We start from the raw sequence: 8,257 nt of genomic DNA on the forward strand, positions 1-8,257 counted from the left end.
CCGCTGCACCTCCGCCACCTGCCCTGTTAGGTGCCGGTCCTGGCGTCCTGCGCAGCCCGGGTGTTTTTGCGGGCCTTGCGTGGACGCTGGGGCCGGGGTGGAGTCACATGATGACGTGCATCGGGGACAGGGAATCCCTGGCTGTGCTAAGTCAAAATAATGAGGCAGTCATTGGTACAGGGTCCCCTGGCCTCTCTGCGGAGGTCTCAGTGCCCTTGCCAGCCGTCATTGCCACAGGTGCCATTTTGGGGGCTGCAGGGGGAAGCTCTGCAGCTCCTGTGATGGCTGGGCCCAATTTACATGTGCCTGGAGCGCCACCTGCTGCATCTGCAGCATATGTGCAGGCTGTGAACATTGGAAGCTCATGGTCAGCAGGTTATAGTTTCCAATCTCAGCCCACTATATTAAATTCCCATAGGGCTGTAGCTGACTATACAGTATCTAGTGTTTCCATTAATGCCACTCCTGCCATCAGTACTGCTAGGCAGCCATTTTTTCAGATGCCAGTGTCACCCATGGTTAGTTCTTAGTTACGTTCAGTGGTTTCCTCTCCCCATAGTGTTCAAACCACATGGTCATTAGGCGCACAGCACGTTTTACCACAGAATCCCATTTTCTCATCTATGTTGGTATCTTATCCCTCTTACACCTCTGCGGCACCGGCTATTAGCCATTATCACTATAGTCAGCAGTTTTTTCAGGGTCACAGCAGCCACCCAGCCCTTATTACCCTTGGCAGGCAGCTTACACATCACCTGGTGCCTGGTTACCAGCATACACTCCGCTAAGCGCACTGCAGCAGAGTTTTCCTGCATCCTCAGCCATGCCCGCACTTCTTTCAGCCCTGTTCCCCCTTTGCTCCAGACTGCTCCGGTCGCTGCTTCGCAGATGCCACCCATCCACCCTACCACTCTTCCCCACCTCCCATTGTTGAGTCGGAGTCATCCGTGGTTTTAAACGTGTCTGTTTCCACCCCAGATATTTTACCTAGTGTGTCACCAACAACTACGGTGCCAGAAGAGATAGTCCGACGGAAGAGATAGGTGTCTTTGAATGAAGCTGAGGCGGCAGGGAGCATGCCTACGGGGTCTGCAGGACTTGTATCGGGGGATTCGGAGCTTCCAGGCCCGTTTGGTACCAGTGAGCATACATCTGCACAAATTTCCAATTACACTTTTTCATCTGATTCATCTACCAGCAGCGAGTCGTTGGGTTCCCCTAAGCGCCCGCGGAATTTAGCTAAATTGATTGCGCATCGCATAATTAAGAAAACAGCAAAGAGCAAAGGTGCAGATAAAACAGCTGCGCCTGCGGAAATGCCACCATATTCAGACATGGTTACTTGCGGCAATACAGCTATAACGAGGGCTTTAAGGAAGAAAATTAGGGAAAAGATAAAAAAGGGAAAATATATTGATATGTTTACCCTTACGGAAGACATGAATCAGGATTTTGAGAAGGCCAGGAAGACGGGTGACATCAGGGAAAATGCTTTTCGCAATTTCCAGCATTGGACGAGGGGTATTTTGTTTTTTCAGCTTGTTACCTGGAAACCAGGCCTGGGGAGCACATGAACATGCTTAAATATATTTACTTCATTCATGAAATGTTCACAAATTCCCGGGGTTATGTCTGGAGGGATAACGATGAAAAATGTCATCATAAACAGGAGGGGAATGCGGTCATGCCTTTAGGGGTGAAAGATGTAGAAGTGTGGTTGGAGGTGACACAGCATAATAAAAACCCATCAGAGAGTCAATATAGGAAACCAAATGTAGGGGGGAAGGGGACTTCAGGTTACATGGCAAAGGGTAAATGCTTTGCCTTCAATGATTCCAAATTTATGAGAGGAGCGAATTGTCATTTTCGACACTCATGTCGAAATTGTGGGGGAGGGCACCCAGCCAAAGACTGCAAGGTCGCGGGTGGTGGTTCCCATTCAGAACAGAGGGCCTGATTCAGAGCCGGATGCTCTGAATCAGGCCTTTTTTTTTTTTGGTCTCCAGGCCCCTCGCATAGCTGTGGGTGACCACCCACAGCTATTGCGAGCGGCCAGATGATGGTCGCGATGGTCTCGACCATTGCGACCATCGGGGGGGACGAGACCCTTGTGGTAGGGTCTTGTTTCCACAAGCCCCAGTGAGCTTTTGGCTGTTAATAGAGCCGGAAGCTCACCACTGACATCACTCATGATGTCAGTGGGGCCACCCACAGACGGCAGGCGTTCCATCGGGAACACCTCCATTTGGCCAGCCACCCCCCTTGCCCGCCCCCAAATGGTGCGAGCTGTCGATCAAAATCGACAGCCGCCCCCTTTTGGTACGAGACCCGGAGCAACGGAGCACCCGTCACTAGCCGGGTCTCGCGCATGCGCACGTCGGAGCTGGCCCTGGGGCATTACTGGCAAAATTAGACATCGAGACGGCTTTTTTTTTTTGCACCCCGATTCCATGCGATATATGGGTTTTAAGTTGGAGGATAAGTGTCTGCCTATGGGGCGTTCTGTCTCCTGTGCCTATTTTGAGAAATTAAGCACTTTTCTTCACTGGTGCATTGTGGCGGGCACTGGCCAACATGGTGTGGCCAATTATTTAGACGATTTTCTCTTTATAGGTCCAGGTGACAGCAACATTTGTCAGGAAATTTTGTTTTCAACCAGCTTGTTACATGTTTTGGGGGTTCCAGTTGCGCGTGAAAAGACAGAGGGCGTTTTCTTTGTGGAAGCATCAGGACTGTGCCAAACTAAGGGGCGGTGAGACTTGCACAACGCAGGTTACGCATATTGAAAGGAAGGGCATTTTAGTCATCCCCCATTTTGTGATAAGAGGTATTTTGGCTAGAGCTGGGTTGTGGTAGTGCCTTCTTTTGCCACCCTCCTTCATTAAAAAATAAATATGCAATTAATAAACACATCAATTCTGATTCGAACCAAGCAGTTGTTGTTAGTGTGGTTATTTCTGTTAGAAGTTAAGCTTAGCATAAGAGGTTATTATGTTTGTCACAATAAATGAATGGACGCCTTATTGTGGTGATGCTAATATTACAGTCACAAACACCTATACCAGGTTATTATCCCACTTAATGGTTTTTATCAAGGCAGATGTTCTATCTCCTTGTAGTTTCTATTCATTAGTGTCTCACTTTCTGTTACACAGTTTACAGTGGTACAATAAGCTGGTATAGGTGTTTGTGACTGTAATATTAGCATCACCACAAGAAAGGGAAGAAAGTGTAAGAATTTTCAACTGATATTCACTTATTAATTACACTGTACCTTTATTGTATACTGCGTTAACTGAGACACAGTTCTTTTTTTACCCCTAAATAACTCCAGATGATGATCTTTCAATTCATGTGTCTCTGACATTCTGCGTATAGAGTGAGAGTCACTTAGAACCAGAGATTGGATACTTTTGTTTCAGAAATAATTGTTGTTGTGTATCTGAGTAATAAGACACAAAAGTATCAACTGAAGGTCACTGATTACAATGTGAGTACTGATATTCAATACACACTGGGCCCGATTCAGAGCTGAACGCTCTGACCAATCAACATCGACAGCACGCCCCCTTTGGTGCGAGACCCGGAGCGATGGTGAGCCCGTCGCTCGGTGGGTCTCGCGCATGCGCACGACAGAGCTCCCTCCGTCGTGTGCATGCGCAGTGGGGAACATCGACCCGCTTGTGAGGATACTGAATCCTGAATCCTTGAAGTTTCAAAAGGATCATTTACCTCACATATTATATTATATTATATTATATGTAGAGCTATGTATTCACATTATTGTCTCAATTAATATAATATGAGATAAATAGTATTTTTGTAATCAAACAGCTAGATGTCAGCTAAAAAATGTAAATAGCAAGAAATTTGATAAATGATACTCGATGGATACAGCTTGAAATAATAATAAATGGGACACAGAGATTTTCACAGCCTATATTTTAATTGTCACCACTACTCTATATCAGTGTACTTAGCTGATTTTAATAATATTTTAATAATATTGCTTATTAATGATACCTAAACACTTTCACCAACGCACCTGTGACACTCCCATAACATGCCCATAGGACAGACTAACTGCGTGCATGCGCTAAGCCACCTCCCTGTCACCACCCAGGAACACCCACTACATTTTCTATACACTTTTCCATGCATGCATCTGAAATCACAACTGCAACTCTGTATGGACGCAATCCGGAAGCATGTGCCGTGTGACTTAGATGCATAAGCAGTAGCAAAAAACATTGGGCCTGATTCAGACCCGTTCACTAGGCTGCTTTTTCTTGCACCTCTCAGGGGGCGGATATGCAAATGCCGCAATCGCATGGTCAAGCTAAAGGACGCCCTCTATGTCTTAGAGAGAGAAGGCAGAGTGATCGCACGCTGGTGTAATGACGCCCACTTTTCTTTCTAAGCACACGTCATCTCCAGGAAGTGTATGATTAATCGCTAACATCGAGAGCCATCGGAGCTGCTCGCAGCCCTTGAGGTAGACCCTACCCTTCCGCAAGCATCACTGCAGGCTGAAATACAACCCGGTGACGTGTACAATGACGCTGCCATGCTAATTATGCATGCCCAAAGAATGCCATTTTGATGCTCAGACATGCCTGCATTTGCACATCCACTCCCCCGTTTTCCTGGACCTTCCCCTGTTACCACCCACAAACGGCACTATCTGTCCCTCAAAGTAGCGCTCAGTCTGTGTACTACGAGCGCACAATTTGAGATCGCAGTGACTGGCTCGTGCACGCACACTGCGACACATATGCATGCGCAGACGGGCGACTATCGGCTTTAGCGTGCGATCACAGCTTAGCGAGCGGGTCTGAATCACCCCCATTGCTCCATCTGACATTGGCACGGTGTACATCCCTGAATCAGGTCCTAAATCTCACAAAATAACTTTTAAAAAATCGCTAATTAACAAGTGTCCTGATAACTTCTAACCTCTCTCCTCTGGCTCCTATCAATGACAATGAGGAACTACCAATATATTTATAGATGTTCTGAGAGTATTGGGCTGAACACCGCATGCAGTTTGTAGTAACCAGCACTTGACTTGGGGCTTTGCAAACTGCCCGTCATCAGATATGGCTTAAAGGCCTGATTCAGAGATGTACGTTAATGCCGCTGTTGCTGCATCTTTGTACGCAGCTGCCATGTGAAAATATGCGAATGTTGCAGCTGCCAGGAGATGTATTGAGACGCCCTCCTGCTGCTTCTCAAATCCAAGCATCTGTGTGAACTGTTGCAGCATCTTAGTACAAAGACGCAGCACCAGTCACAGATCATTCGATTACGATAGTCCTGAGTGCGTTTATGTTCCTGCAGGAAGGGGCGTGGGAATTGAGACACTGGAGCAATGTTCCTTGCATATGCACTCCCTGTTACATCCCCCAAACACTTCCTTACTGTTAATCACACTGTGAGTAAATAGTCGCTGAGAGTCACTACGGTAATGGTCATTGACGCATGCACATTGCAACTTAGAAGTACTGTATGTGTCGTTTACTGGTAATTGCTCAATTCCGTAAACATCGGAATAGCGTACAACTCTGAAGCGGGCCCTAAGAATTGCAGGTTGGGCAAGTTCCCAGGGAGTCTGGCCAATGATTTAAAGGGATAATCATTAAAAAGGCAAAACAGGTTTGTTTTGGCTTTTAAATGATTACCAATTTAAAACATCGGCCAGACTTGCCGGGAACTTGAGGATGCCTTCAAGTCACAGGCTATTACATTTATCCCATGATGTGTGTCTGTTTGCAAATCAAATACAAAACCACTGCTTACCAAATGTCCTAGTATGAGCTTTGGGGCTATATTTATGACGCAACGGCATTTGTAAGACTCCATTTCTCAGCAGGTTGAAGCTGAAAATTTAAAGCGGCACTCACATGTAGTGTAACATACGCTGAGCATAACCCAGATCATGAGTGACGCTTTAAATTTTCAGATCCTAAGTGCAAAGAAGCAGCGGGTTACAAAAGCTGCTGTTTCGTAAATATATCCCTTGACCTTTACCTGCAGCCAGAAAGACAGCAACTCACTTAGGGCTCTATTTATTAACATTATTTCTACTAAATTAAAGTGAAAAAGGGTGTTTTAGTTTCACATACATTTCCTAAAGGACAATTGGAGTAGAATCAGTAAAAATCTGCTCCAAACCCTAATTATCACATATTTTTAGTAAGCAAATCGCATTTCCCATAATTTTAATGGGAAATGTGATCTGGCCAAAGTTGCTAAAAATAAAATGTGAAAAAATACCGGGGGAGGCCCTGGAGATGGCATTATACAGGGTTTCCCCTTGTAATGAAATGAGATATGTGGTAAAAATGTATTTGCAGCATCTCATTCCTTGCAGCAATTAATTAACTTTTTAGCCCTTTTGTGTTCCCCTACCCGTCTCCTAGTGTATGTGTGATCATTCTCAGGACACACATTTCCATTAGCAGGTATATTATTTACTGTAAGAATGGCAGGAAATGTAATGTTTAGTACTGTCTAGCCCTTGATGTTAGCCTGGTCCATATGTCTGTGCTATTCATAACCACTAGAGCAAGGTAACACCTCCCAGAACAAAAGACCCCCTAAGTTAATTCCCACCTCCACAGGGGATGCTCGGGATTCACTCTTCCTTCCATTTGCCTGTTTTGTGCCTCACTTGCATCGGGCAGACTCCACGGAGCCAACCCAGCAGGTGTTTGCCAGGGAAGTAATATCTGGGGGAGGTAGGAGATAAGGGACGCGCACCAATCAGGAAATGGTGCAACCCCCCTGGGTGGTCACAATATCGTGGGAAATTGGAAGGTTTCAAAAGAGGTCTCCAAAGGTCCCTCAGTTTGTTAGTCGCTGACTTTGGTTAAGAGATCTCGCTCTGCCAAGGTGCTAGTGGAACGCATCACCAGTTCTGTGTGGATTTATACTTTAGAAATTCTGCAAGGACCTATACGCTATTCACTGCTGTGTGTTCTGTGATTAGCTTCTACTGTATGGGATCCTGGAAATGATTGAGTGGACTTATACGCTACTCACTGCTTGTGTGATCAGTGATAGTTTCTACTGTGGGGACTGAGGGTCTCTAGCTATTTTGTGGAATTGTTCTGGGACGTTATACTCTACTGGGACTACCTCTGTCCGGACTGCTAACTGTTTATTGCCGGTTCACTGTATTTACCGCTTGTCCTGACATATTATGTGTTGCTGTGTGCTATGGAAAAATAAACCATCACTTTGGTTTCATCTGCTTGGTGTCTGGGTGATTGAGTGAACCCCATATCCTCACACCCCTATTTCCCCGACTCAGTGGCGTCCATCCCCGGGGTGTCACCCATTGCAGGGAGAGATGCCGTGCGCATGGTGAAGCAATATGCTGCCTAAAGGGAGTGTGGCCTCTGTGTAGGGGGTGTGGACGCGTAGGGAAGGTGTGGCCTCACAGCCTGTACCCCTGTCTGTGGACCCATGCTTATTACTGGGGGGTTTGCTGAAGGTGCGGACTGCCCTGTGTGCAGTGCCGGCTCCCTCACAGTGTCAGGAACCCGAGTGCTGCACTTAATGCTACACTGCAGCACCCAGCTCCTGTCACTGAGAGGAAGTCTGCACCTTGGTGTCACCCCTCAGTGGGGGGGGCGCCGTCACGGTGGGGTTTAGGCGAGCCGGTCGGCACATGTGCAGCACCTTCTTACTGTATTTTCTACAAAAAATACAGTGAAAAGATTGCGGAGGGGATTCACAGGGACAGAGCTTTATCGCAAGCTCTGTCCCTGTAAGGGATTTTTAATAAATCCCTGTGATATTTCCTAGGCAAACATATCACACTACAATCTGCATTTTAAATGCAGATTGTAGTAAACAGGGCCCTTAGGGGTCTATTTACTAAACAGTGAGATAAAGTAACTGGTAATACGGGAACCAGCCATTCAGCTCCTAACTGCCATGTCACAGGCTGTGTTTGAAAAATGGCAGTTAGGAGCTGATTGGCTGGTACTTTATCACTGTTCACTTTATCTCCTAACACAGCTTAGTAAATAGACCCCATAGACATCATGTGGAAGTATGTACTATTGCAAGCATAAGAACATATAAGTCATATCACGCAAACAAATAATTCATAACCACAAAACACAAGATACTGAATCAAGTTTAGGTAAAAAGTTGCAGAAATGTAGCTTACATTAGTACTAACGTTATATACAGTAACTCTGAAAAATGTAAAAAAAAATCATACTTTATTGTTTCGCTTCAGTAC

General features: G+C 45.9%; 1 pseudogene; it reads left to right on the plus strand.

Annotated features, from left to right (window-relative positions):
• Positions 1-1,076: 1,076 nt before the first annotated feature.
• On the plus strand, positions 1,077-1,957 carry LOC148453951 (uncharacterized; annotated as a pseudogene).
• Positions 1,958-8,257: the final 6,300 nt, after the last annotated feature.

This window comes from Taudactylus pleione, unplaced genomic scaffold (genome assembly GCF_031769625.1).
Source record: "Taudactylus pleione unplaced genomic scaffold, aTauple2 ptg001052l, whole genome shotgun sequence".
Lineage (NCBI taxonomy): Eukaryota > Metazoa > Chordata > Amphibia > Anura > Myobatrachidae > Taudactylus > Taudactylus pleione.